At 44.5% G+C, this 13,663-nt stretch overlaps 1 long non-coding RNA gene across 1 annotated transcript in view; it reads left to right on the plus strand.

The window, feature by feature from the left end:
• Nucleotides 1-11,199, plus strand: part of LOC144681391 (uncharacterized) — a 71,450-nt gene extending 60,251 nt beyond the window's left edge. Inside the window, exon 3 of the long non-coding RNA XR_013576777.1 lies at nucleotides 10,045-11,199. This is a non-coding gene — a long non-coding RNA (uncharacterized LOC144681391). The remainder of the gene's footprint in view (nucleotides 1-10,044) is intronic.
• The last annotated feature ends 2,464 nt before the right edge of the window (nucleotides 11,200-13,663 follow it).

Consider the following 13,663-nt stretch of genomic DNA (forward strand, 5'->3'; position numbering starts at 1 on the left):
GAGATCTGGCAGAGATTCCTGAGGGTTTGCATGCCATGGCTCATACAATGGAGGAGTCCATGCGGATTATGAGCATTACGATCATCCTCAGCTCTGAACGCATGGCATCCTCCATCATGAGATTAGTGACTCTCATTTCCAGTTCAACAAGAAAGGAGGCACTGCTAGACCTGGTTCTGGGGAATGAGATGAGCCAAGTAGATCAAGTGACAGCAGGGGAACATGTAATGGACAGTGATCATTGTATCATAAGGTTTAGGATTATAGTGGAAAAAGATATTGGTCATTCCAGAGTAAGAATAATCAACCGGCACTGAGCAAACTTCAATGGGGCAAGGACGGAGCTGGGCCAGATAGAATGGAACCAAAGTTTGGCGGGAAAAACAGTAGCTGAACAATGGGCTACCTTCAAAGAAAAGATGATTTGGGCACAGTTAAGGTATGTTCTCTCAAAAGGGAAGGGTAGGACAAACAGATCCAGAGCTCCCTGGATGGCAAAGAGATAGAAATTAAGTTAAAGAAGAAAAAGTCTGCTCACAACCAGTGTCTGGTAGCAAATGCAATTGAGAACCAAACTGGATACAGAAGGTTCAGAAGGGATGTGAAAAAGCAAATACAAGAAGCAAAGAGGGATTATGAAAAAAGACTGGCAGCTAATATAAAAGGAAATCCCAAAGTATTCTATATTCAATAGTAAAAAGGTGGTAAAAGGAGGTGTAAGGCCAATTAGGGACCAAAAAGGGTATTTACTCATGCAAGAGGCATGGTTAAGGTGTTAAATGAATACTTTACATCTGTCTTTACCAACAAGGTAGATGCTGCCCAGGCCATGATGACAGAGGAGGAAACTCAGTCACTAGAAGGGTTTAAAATTGATAAGGAGGAGATATTGGATAAGCTGTCGGTACTTAAAGTTGATAAGGCACCAGGACCGGATGAGATGCATCGCAAGTATATTGAAGGAAGTGAAAGTGAAAATTGCAGAGGCACTGGCAATAATTTTTCAATGTTCCCTGGAGTCAGGGGAGGTGCCGGAGGACTGGAGAATTGCAAACATTACACCCTTGTTCAAAAAAGTTCTGCTCTGCAATTACGGACCAGTCAGTTTAACTTTGGTGGTGGGGAAACTTCTAGAAACAATTATTTGGGATAGAATTAATAGTCACATGGAAAAATTTGGATAGACTCGGAAAAGTCAGCATGGATTTGTTAAAGGAAAATTGTGTCTAACTAATTTACTGGAGTTTCTTGAAGAGGTAACAAAGATGATTGATGAGGGCAAGGCCTTTGATGTGGTGTATATGGACTTCCAAAAGGCGTTCGTTACAGTGCCACACAACAGACTTGTGAGGAAAGTTACAGGTCATGGAATAAAATAGACAGTAGCAACCTGGATACAAAATTGGCTGAGGGTTTCTGGGGTTGCGTTTAGACCTGCAAGCCCACACTCTGCAGTGACCTCAGTAGGCCACTGCCAGCGTGAGAGATGGATGAGGAACCTGGTGACTCTGCAAGCTGCTTGTCCGCACAAACAAACCTCATGTTGGTGGATGAACGGCAACTATCTGCATCTGGGGGCTCCGCTCATGGCGGTCCTAATGATGAAAGCAGCTCCTTTGCCCTTTTGCCGGTGACCGTATCGTCTGAAGATACTGCGATGACTGGGGAGGGTCTCGCCCAGCCAGGGCCCTCACAGCCTCTGACATCCAGAGGATGCCTGCCTAGGTCATCCAGGCCAATCAATGCCTGCGATTGGTGAAATCGTTATCTTTGTGACTTGTGTACTGTTGTGTTTTCTTGTTCCGCATCAGACACTTCATTAAAATCTCACCTCATGTAACATGTCCTTTTTGTGCTATGAGTGCTATTAAGATAGGAGACTTGCAACTCAAACGCAAAAAGTGATTGAGCATTCTAGCTTTGTTCAGGAGGAGGCGCAAGAGAAAGAACGTGTCAGTGGGGCTTCATGAGCACTGAGCGATAATGTTCCTGCAGCTTTTCAATGATTTAGACTGTTGACTTTAGAAGCCTACTGGAAGTTTTTGTGAATCAGAACTTCCCTTGTCTCCCTGGCTTCCAAAGCTCCGCCTTGCTGGATCCTCAGCATGACCCTGTGGCTGGGCAAGTTCTTCCTCGGGGTCTGTGTTGGAATCATCCTCAAACGTTTGCGGCTGCACATCACAATCTTCACCCTCCATCTGATCTCCCTTGTAGAGAACCAGATTGCGCAGGGCACAGCACACAGTCACAATGAGTGACGCATGCTCTGGAGGATATTGAAGAGATCCTCCTGACTAGTGCAGGCAACAGAACCTCATCTTCAGGAGGCCTATTGCCCTCTCAATTATGGCCCTCGTGAAGGCATGGATTTTGTTGTCCCTCTCTACAGCAGACATTCTTGGATGCCTTATTGGGGTCATCAGTCTTCTTTTCAGAGGATATTCTTTATCTCCCACCAGCCGGCCATCCAAGCATGCAGAGGGAGTGTGAAAAGCTTTGGAATCTGGGAGTGACAGAAAATTTAGGAGTCAGGGCAACTCCCAGGATACCTTGTACAACCCTGGAGGATATGCTACTGGTGATCGCACACTAGCTGGACATTGAGTGAGTAGAAGCCTTTACAATTCACAAAGAGCCCCAGCTCTCCAGCAGGTGCTTTGACCACCACATGGGTGCAATCAATCCTTGATGCCTGAATCGCTGGGAAGCCTGCAACAGCTGCAAATCCTCTTGCACGCTCTGTCTGGCTATCCTCATCTGTTCTGAAATGTATGAATGTGTTGACCCTTCAGAAGAGTGCATCCATCACAAGATTTATGCAGTTGAGCACTGCGGATTGTGATACATCGCAAAGACCCCTGACAGGACACTGGAAGGAACCTGAGGCATAACAATGGAGGGCGACAGTCACTTTCAGCACCACAGGCATTGGGTGGCCACCGACACAGTTGGATGCGATCTCAGGCCCTATCATCTCACAGATGGAAGTCACTGTCTCCCTTGAGAGGCGGATCCTTCTTCTGCACCGTACCTCGGTCATGTCCAGATATCTACATCTAACTCTGTGCACTCCCAGCAAGGTAATGGTGCCTTCACCTGCCCCTTCTCCCTTGTAAACCTTGTTGGCCTTCAAACCCTTGAAGGGTGTACTGCTTGGTCTTGCAGGAAGAAATGCTGATGATGTCTCCAGCCTGCTGGCCTCCTCTCTTCCTGCCATCTCCTCCTCATCTGAGGAAGAGCCTCCACCTGAAATGTCAATCCCCATTTTTCACCTTTTGGATTGCTGGGGTGCTTATTTGAAGATACTGTGGCCAGTCTGTAACTGCCTCTTTAAGGATAGAAGCCTCCTTACTTACACAAGATATGAGCAATATGGTCCATGGAGAATACAAGATAGTCCAGACTTACACTTACTCCTACATCCACAAATCCACAACCCTCGCTTCATCCTCAGCCTTACATCCAGCCCTAGATTTAGAAAGTGTAAATTGTGCGTTCCCCACCTGCCCATTTAGCCCAAGTGCCAAATGGAAAAATGCACAAGCCTCTTAAAGTTGCAGTCCATTGCCTACTTCATTACCTGAATCATCCCTTTAATTGATGTCGGGCGGGCTACTGACATCCGGGCACACACATACACACACACCCCCCCCCACCCCGCCGCCAATCCCCCCCAGTGAAATATCGGGATGTGGCGTGATGTTGTCGGGAACCCCTCCCAACATCATCATGTTCTATTTCACGGGTCGTTGGGAGTGCCGGCACCTGCACGGGCGCCGTGAAATTCAGGCCTAGATCTTGATCACCCTGGCCCATCTTATTTCATGAAGTACAAATATAGTTAATCATGCATTCACACATCGTGGTGAAGCGGTGCAGGTTTCTTTGGGAAGGGGAGCCTTCACCAGCGCTTTATGCTAAAGTGAGGCAATTTTACCTTTATTTGCAAATGCAGGTGGGCGAATGTCAGCTCTCAGATATGGAGGATTGCTCAGGCAGCCTGGCATCTGATAGATTCCCCTTTTGAACATGCCAGCTGATGTCTATTGACAAACCCATGTCAAGCTCCAGGAAATGGAATTGGAAAGAGAAAGAAGTTAGTTAGGACAACTGGCACAAAGTCTACAAAAGAGGTAAAAATAGCCAGGCTTCCCAGAAATGATCTAGAACTTAAACTTATATCAGCCTCCTTGTCTGTAGGTCCATCCCAAACTTTTGCTGAGTTTTTTGGTTTGCATTGGACTTGGCTGCAAACATACCACCGACCAAGAAATGTTAGCAGGTGCTTTCTCTACTCCCTTCGGAATATATTAATGTGGCTACTGTGTGCTTTGGACAGGCACTTTCACCACGCAATCCACAAATCATTGGAGACTCTAACTTGTTCAGGAAGTGATGGAGATCGGGGGTTTATGATTTCTGCCAAATATTATCTGTTACATCCCAACGGCACTTCAAAACTGGGATGTAACAGTTTTGTTACATAACCAAGACCGACATCTTCTCTGGGGCTATTATCGTTCAAGCATTTGTGATGTAATTTTTATTAGCAGCATCATAAATAAAAGTATCAGTCACACAGAGCTACAATTGTTATCTCTTTACAGTTCTGAAACAGTTAAGGAGTCACTTGACCACTGTAAAGTGAGAAATGTCCGAGAGTTGTATGTTAAATGTAGAATTTTACGTAATACGGTATAAAAATGATAAGACAAGTTTCAGCAACAAAGATCAATGTCTCCTGGTTGATTCTGTGATAAATAAATAGGAAGGGGAGTAGGAGTGTGCAAATGAAGGCAATACCCAATATAAACAGGAACTGTCAGGCTTGACAATTTGTCATTTAGAGCCTAGACGTGGTGAGGTAAAATTATTGCTTTGGGCGCAATCAAGAAATTGCACACAAAATGCGTTGGTTAGGTTACAGTTCAACATACGAACATAAGAATTAGGAGCAGGAGTAGGCCACTCGGCCCCAAGAGCCTGCTCCACCATTCAATAAGATCATTGCTGATCTGATTGTAACCTCAACTCCACATCCCCGCTGATAAACTTTCACCCCATTTATCAAGAATCTAGCTACCTCTGCCTTAGAAATATTCAAAGACTCTACTTCCACCACCTTTTGTGGAAGTATTCCAAAGATTTATGACCCTCTGAGAGAAAAAAATTCTCCACATCTCTGTCTTAAATGGGCGACCCCTATTTTTTTAAACAGTGACCCCTAGTTCTAGATTCTCCCACATAGACCCTATCAAGACACGTCAGGATTTTATATGTTTCAATCAAAGAACAAAGAAAAGTACAGCACAGGAACAGGCCCTTCGGCCCTCCAAGCCTGCGCCGATCATATTGCCCGTCAACTAAAACATTTTGCACTTCCGGGTTCCGTATCCCTCTATTCCCATCCTATTCATGTATTTGTCAAGCTGCCTCTTAAACACCACTATCGTACCTGCTTCCACCACCTCCTCTGGCAGCAAATTCCAGACACTCACTACCCTCTGCATAAAAAACTTACTCTGCACATCTCCTCTATAGTTTTCTCCTCTCACCTTAAATTTATGTCCCCCAGTAATTGACTCTTCCACCCTGGGAAAAAGCTTCTGACTATCTACTCTGTCCATGCCACTCATAATTTTGTAAACTTCTATCAAGTCACCCCTCAATCTCCGTCACTCTAGTGAGAACAATCCGAGTTTCTCCAACCTCTCCTCATAGCTAATAACCTCCAGACCAGGCAGCATCCTGGTAAACCTCCTCTGCACCCCCTCCAATGCCTCCATATCCTTCTGGTAATGTGGTGACCAGAATTGCACACAATATTCCAAATGTGGCCTAACCAAGGTTCTATCAAGTCGCCTCTTACTCTTCCAAATTCCAGTGGATACAAGCCTAGTCTGCCTAACCTTTCCTCATAAAATAACCTGCCCATTCCAGGTATTAGTCTAGTAAACCTTCACTGAACGGCTTTCAATGCCTTTACATCCTTCCTTAAATAAGGAAATCTATACTGTACAGAGTACTCCAGATGTGGTCTCACCAATGGTCTGCACTCATCCAGGCAAGTGGAGAGTATTCCATCACACTCCTGACTTGTGCCTTGTAGATGATAGAAGGGTTTTGGGGAGTCAGGAGGTGAGTTACTCGCCGTAGGATTCCTAGACTCTGACCTGCTCTTGTAGCCACAGTATTTATATGGCTAGTCCAGTTCAGTTTCTGGCCCGTGGTAACCCCTAGGATGTTGATAGTGGGGGATTCAGCAATGGTAATGCCATTGTATGTCAAGGGGTGATGGTTAGATTCTCTCTTGTTGGAGATGGTAGAATTTAGCATTCGGTTTGAGAGTGAGAAACATGGTTTGGAAACAACTGTGCTAAACTTAAATAAGGGTAATTACAATGGAATGAGGGCAGAGTTGGTTGGAATGGACTGGGAAAGGAGTTTAGCAGAAAAGATGGTTGATGAACAATGGCAGAAGTTTAAGGAAATAGTTCATGACTCACAACAAAGATCTAGCCCAGTGAGGAAGAAAGAATCTAGGAAGGGGATAAACCAAACATGGTTAACTAAGGGAGTTAAGGATAGTATCAAATTGAAAGAAAAAACATACAACGTGGCAAAGATTAGTGGTAAGCCAGAGAATTGGGAAAGTTTTAAAAACCAACAAAGGATGAGCAAAAAAGTAATAAAGAGGGAGAAAATAAACTTTGTGGGTAAACTATCAAGTAATATAAAAACGGACAGTAAGAGCTTCTTTAAATACATAAAATAAAAGAGAGAGGCCAAAATGAACATAGGCCCCTTAGAGAATGAGGCTGGGGAAATAATTATGGGGAACCAGAAAATGGCGGAGGAGTTGAATAAAAACTTTGCATCAGTCTTCGCAGTAGAAGACATTAATAGCATTCCAAAAATACTAAATAATCAAGGGGCAAAATTGGGGGAGGAAATAAATACAATAATTCACTAGAGAAAAAGTACTAGGGTAACTAATGAGGTTAAAGGCCAATAAATCCCCTGGACCTGATGGGTTGCATCCTAGGATATTAAAACAAGTAGCTACACAAATAGTGGATGCACTGGTAGTAATCTTCCAAGAATCTTTAGATTCTGGAAAAGTCCCAGAAGGTTGGAGTACTGCATGCAGTTCTGGTCACCACATTACAGGAAGGATGTGATTGCACTGGAAAGGGTGCAGAGGAGATTTGCCAGAATGTTGCCTGGGCTGGAGGGTCTGAGCTATGAAGAAAGATTGGATAGGCTGGGGTTGTTTTCCTTGGACCAACGAAGGTCAAGAGGGGACCTGATAGAGGTGTATAAGATTATGAGAGGCACAGGTAGGGTGGATAGGAAGGTACTTTTCCATTAGTAGAGGGGCCAATAACCAGGGGGCATAGACTTAAGGTAAGAGGTAGAAAGCTAAGAGGGGAGTTGAGGAGAAATTTTTTCACCCAGAGGGCGGTGGTAGTCTGGAACTCACTGCCCGAAAGGGTGGTTGAGTCAGAAACTCTCATAACGTTGAAGAAGTATTTAGATATTCACTTGCATTGCCATAGACTCCAGGGCTATGGGCCAAGTGCTGGAAAATGGGATTAGTGTAGTCAGATCTTTGTTGACTGGCATGGACACGATGGGTCGAATGGCCTCCTTCTGTGCTGCAAACGTCTATGAATCTATAAGATTGGAAAACTGCCAATGTAACGCCCTTATTCAAAAAGGGAAGGAGACAAAAAAATAGGATAACTATAGGCCAGTTAGCCTAACATCTGTCATTGGGAAAATGTTAGAGTCTATTATAAAGGATGTAATAGCACAGCATTTAGAAATGCATAATATAATCAAGCAGAGTCAATATAGCTTCATGAAGGGGAAATCATGCCTGATACATTTATTAGAATTCTTTGAGAAGGTAACAAGCAGGATAGATATAGGGACCCAGGAGATGTAATATGTTTGGATTTCCAAAAGGTGTTCAATAAGGTACCACATATAAGGCTACTTAATCAGATAAGAGCCCATGGTGTTGGGGGTAGTATATTAGCATGGATAGAGGATTGGCTAACTAATAGAAGACAGAGTTGGGATAAGGGGGGCATTTTCATGATGGCAATCTGTAACTAGTTGAGTCCCACAGGAAGCAGTGCTGGGGCCACAATTATTTGCAATATATATTAATGACTTGGATGAGGGAAGTGAATGTACTATCACCAATCTTTCGGATGACACAAACATAGGTGGGAAGGCAAGTGGTGAGGATGACACAAAGAGTTTACAGAGGGATATAGACAGGTTAAGTGAGTGGGCAAAAACTTGGCAGAGTGGGAAAATGTGAGGTAATGCACTTTGGCAGGAAGAATAAAGGAGCTGAATATTATCTAAATGGAGAAAGACTGCAGAAAGCTGCAGCACAGAAGGACTGGGGGGTCCTCATGCATGAATCACAAAAAGCTAGCATACAAATTCAGCAGGTAATAGGGAAGGCAAATGGACTGTTTGCCTTTATTTCAAAGGGAATGGAGTACAGAAATAGGGAAGTCTTGCTAAGACTATACAAGACACTGGTTAGACCACACCTAGAATACTGTGAACAGTTTTGGTCCCCTTATCTAAGGAAAGATATATTGGTATTGGAGGCAGTCCAGAGAAGATTCACTAGGGTGATCCCAGTAATGGAGGGATTTTCTTATGAGGAGAGGTTGAGTAGGTTGGGCCTGTACTCATTGGAGTTTAGAAGAATGAGAGGCAACCTTATTGAAACATATAAAATTCTTATGGGGTTTGACAGGTTTGATGCTGAGAGATTGTTTCCTCTTGTGGGAGAGTCTAGAACCAGAGGGCATGATCTCAGAGTAAGGAGTCGCCCATTTATGACAGAGATGAAGAGGAATTTCTCCTCTCAGTGGGTAGTGAACCTGTGCAATTCTTTACTGTAGAGGGCTGTAAAGGCTGCGTCATTAAGCATATTAAAGGCTGAGATAGACAGATTTTTAATCAGCAAGGGAATCAAAGGTTATGGGGAAAAAGCAGGAAAGTGGAGTTGAGGATTACCAGATCAGCCATGGTCTCATTGAATGGCAGAGCAGTCCCAATGGGCCAAATGGCCTACTTCTGCTCCTACGTCTTATGATCTTATGGTTAGGTAACTCTCTTCCTCCCTGATGCCTTGGAATGTCTGCAACTCAGACTCCAGCTCAGCAATTTGGGGCTGAAGCTGCCTAAGCTGCAGATATAGTTGCTTGGGATTGCAGTGCATTCCACAGATTCCCACATCTGCAGACCACCAGCCCAGCCACTTTTGTCTAACTTTATTTATTTAACTAGTCAATTAGTTAATAATCCACACAAAGTAATGGAAAGTTGCACTCTCCTAGTTTGGAGATAGGGAACCACTGGAGGCTGAAAAAAAAGTTGAAAAAGGAGCACCTCTTTCCCTCTCAGCCCCAAATTCCCACCTGAACCAAATTCCTAACTCCTCACTCAATCTACGTATCACTCAGGCATAGTCTGGTGTCTACACGCCCTTTCAAGTTTCCACTAAAAGTACTTTGCACGATCACAAATATAAAATCTTCCGTGAACCTGTGCAGCTGGTTAGCATAATAGTTTATATTTTTTATTTCTATTAAAATTATTCCTTGATGTAGTTGAAAGTGGTAACTTGATGCAGTTTTATTAAAACAGCTGAAAATGAGTTTATCACAAAAGACCTGCTGTCTTAATAAGGAAGGTTTCAGTCCTTTACCTGTGAGTTATCTGATTTAAAATCGCAGAAAATGATTTTTAAAATATCCTGAAACATTTACTACTTCCAATGATATACACTCATTGGTTTTTAGTAAATTAAATATTTTTAGATATGGAAAACGTTAAGAACATGCCTGTGTGCCTAAGAAATTTAGCACATTTGAAGAGTCTCCCCTAAGCAGCACAAATGGAGGAAACTCAAAATGTCTACTTAGTCAATTTTGTGGGCATGGTGAATGCAAGTATTTTGGAGTGTAACTCATATTTAGAATTACTCAATTATTTGCTCTTTTTCAGGTGATTCCACCCAGATTGCGTTGATATTACGGCTATTAATGGGAGGAAAATCTACCCCAGTGAATGGGATTTGAAGGAATTTGGAAGAGTCAGGAAGATGGTCCCGCTTGATTGGCACCTCACCCACCATCTTAAACATTCACTTCCCCCACTACTGGCGCACATCGGCAGCAGTATGTACCATACAGAAGATGCAGTGCAGCAACTCATCAAGCTGCCTTCAATGGCACCATCCAAACCAGCGACCGCTATCAACTAAGAAGGACAAGGGTAGCAGATGCGGGAACACCACCACTCGCAAGTTCCCTCCAACCACTGTTGCTGGGTCAAAATCCTGGAACTTCCTTCTTAACAGCACTGTGGGTGGATCTACATCACTTGGACTGCAGCGGTTCAAGAAGATGACTCACCGCCAGTTTCTCAAGGGCAATAAATGCTGGCCTACCCAGCGATACCCACAGTCCATGAAATAATAAAAAGGTCCATGGCAAGGTTTGTTTTTAAAGTAGAGTGAAATAATGAAATAGACGCACTGAATTTATATGCATATAATTGAAATAATAAAACGTCCAAATAAGCAAGCAGCCAAAAGAGAAAATTTTAGGTTTATGTAAGTTCGATTGCATATGCCAAAATGGATCAACATACTCTAATAAGGCATTTGGAATAAATTACTATCCCTCAATTCCCATCGCTGTTAAATTTAGAAGAAAAGCTAGTCCTTGAAAAAAAATATTGGCAGATGTTAAGTCCTCAGATGCCCAATCACTGACAGAATTCAAAAGTGACATAATTGTTCAATTTAGAAGATCTTGAATATGCAAATATTAGTATGAACCTAATATGCTGTGCTGGTTCTAACTTCAGTTCTGAAATATCTACTTATCAATTTGATCCTTGATGGTTTACACAAAATGTTCCACAAATGCGTCCACAAGACTGAGAATTAAGCAATGATCATGGGTGATGAGGACCCACCTGTTAAAAAGCAGGAGCCCAAAATGTTAGATGCCCGTCTAAACTGGGCACAGATACAAACCTGAGTAACAGGCCTTCAAAAAGAGAATTAAAACATGTGGTCAATGTTGAGCACTGGAAGGTGATATAGTTAGGTTAGTTTAGGTTGCGCACACAATTATGCCAATTGCATCTCAAGTAAAGACTTCACATATAGATCATAGCATCAGCTTGCAAAAATGTTCACAAGGCTACTGTAAAGCCTTTGGGCTGAAAATCAAGATGGTGCACAGCTTGGAGGGAAACTTAGTGTTCTCATGTGTCTGCAGCCCTTGACTTTCTGGGTGCGAGAGATTGCAGGTTTGGAAGGTGCTGTCGAAGGGCATGTGGCGAATTGCTGCAGTGCATCTTGTAGATGCTACACATTACTGCCACTGTGTGCTGGTGGTTGAGGCAGTAAATGTTTAAGATGGTGAATGCCATTCTTCTGTCTTTCCCAGGTCAGTTTCAGATCTCACAAGACTAACAGAACCTGTTACAGTCACAACATGGCTTCCCTTGAAGAGGTGCAGGCAAGCTTTAATCAGTGCGTGATGTAAATAATATTAAATAATGACTAGGAAATACAAATACATGAACAGATAAAGATAAAATATAAAAACAGAAAAAGTAATTTTTATTTTTTTTTAAATCTGAAGCAGTGGGCCGAATGTTCCGGTCCCATTAGTGCCGGGCAGAACCGAAAAATTCAGAGTGCGGCCAAAAGTCTGTTTCCTGCCGGCATAAAATTAGTTTGCAATTTTCCTCTCCTGAGTTTGACGGCAGGTCGGATAGCTCTCCGCACCATGTTGGAACCCGCATTAGCTTGCATTTGAATATCACAAATGCTCATTAAAAACCCAGCTCGCCGGAAACATAACCTCACCCCCCGCAACCCCCCTCCCCCAGCCCCGTCTCCCCCTCCAAATCAACTGGTCATGCCAGCAGCTAATTAGACAGAGGAAACAGATGTGCACCCAGCAGACTGCATTTCACTCACCATCTCGAGGTTTGTGCACAGAGCGCTCGCCTATCTTTCACTGTGCTGCGATCATGTCTGCTCTGACTCTGTGCCAAGACTGCTCTGGCAAAACCAGCGGGAAGGGGGCTGCTGGAAGACAAAGGCTTGACTGGTGGTGGGGAGACAGAGGCAAGGGGAGGGGCTGTAGGCAAAGACTTGATTGGTGGCGGAGGGTCGGTTGGGGGTGGGCTTGAATGGAGCTCGGGGGACGGGGAGGCCAGAGACACATTATTGGGAAGTGGGGGGGGTGGCAATTGGTCAGGGCCGGAAAGCAGAGACAGTCCTGGGCCATGTTACAAGGCTGTGCTTAGCACGCATGACTGAGCCTCAGTCCAGGGTCAGGGAGGGAGGGACTGTCCATCCTGTGTCAGTCATGCACAGCATGATGTGCAGGGCATGCTCAGTTCCTCACGCACACTTCAATCCTGGGATTGGTGGCTGATACTGATCTGCAGATGGCACAGTCACGGTCAGGGGAGGCAGCGGCAGCCTGGAGATGGGCAACAGGTAATACAGTGGGGGCCATTCGATGGTCCATAGGGGAGTTCTCAGTACGTGACTGCATTGAGCCTCAAGATGGAGTGGGGCCAGGTCAACATGGGGCATCAGGACATCCACAGATAACAGTTCGGAGGGGGGACGACAGGGATATCGACTAGAAGCACGATGAGATCCAGGGTTAGAGTGGGAGGAAGCAGAATGATTGGAGGGAAGGAACACTGCACATGATGCTCTTCCAGGGCCATGGGAGGGATTTGAATGGTCACAGGGTGATTCCGGCCGGCTGGCCTGATAATGATATGCTGATGTATTACAATGAGGTTCCCAACGTCCGATGGCGGGAAACGCAGCCCGCCGTCAAAGGGCTGAGCAGACAATCGCGGACTGGTTTCCCGCCATTGTAAAACCGATCGCGCCATATTGTCCGCGAACACCACCGAACACGCCTGATGCCAGTGGGCACGGAAAATTTCGCCCGAGGTTCCAGGATGATAATGCTCACACGAGTCCCTTTCACCTGTGTCCTCCATGCAGGTTGAACATTAACGCCTTCCTTCATATCTTCAGCATCTCAGTGAAGGACGTCAATCTCTGAATGAGTAATCACAATCTTGTGTGATGATAGCCTCATCCTTGGAAGGCAAGGCAGCCTCTGGAGCATGTGACCATTCTGTTATGGGATAAGAACTCCACCAGCGCACACTGTGAAGAAATTAGACATGGCGCAGACTTTTCAAGCATCGTGCCAACTTTTCACCGCCTATGGCAGCCTTCAGTGCACTCAGGGCAGTATGCCTGGAGCATTGCAAGGTGCCTCAGGAAAGACAATCATCAATGGCTGGTTCTCGTGTTGATGTCTGAGGTCTGATCTGAATCCGGACTGTGCCATTTCTCCTCAGGCCATCCCTCATGCAAGAATAATGTTCTGGCCTCATCATCATACTGAGTCCCCAACATGAGATCATTCTTTAGGAAGCAGTGATCTGTCACTCTCAGTCATGAATGTGAACCTGCAAGTCAGGTCACCTTTGAGTGCACAGAGAGAGCTTCAGCAGCACCATCATCTGATCATTGCCAAGCATTCACGACCCAACCTTCATA

This window comes from Cetorhinus maximus, chromosome 6 (genome assembly GCF_964194155.1).
Source record: "Cetorhinus maximus chromosome 6, sCetMax3.hap1.1, whole genome shotgun sequence".
In the NCBI taxonomy this organism is placed as follows: domain Eukaryota; kingdom Metazoa; phylum Chordata; class Chondrichthyes; order Lamniformes; family Cetorhinidae; genus Cetorhinus; species Cetorhinus maximus.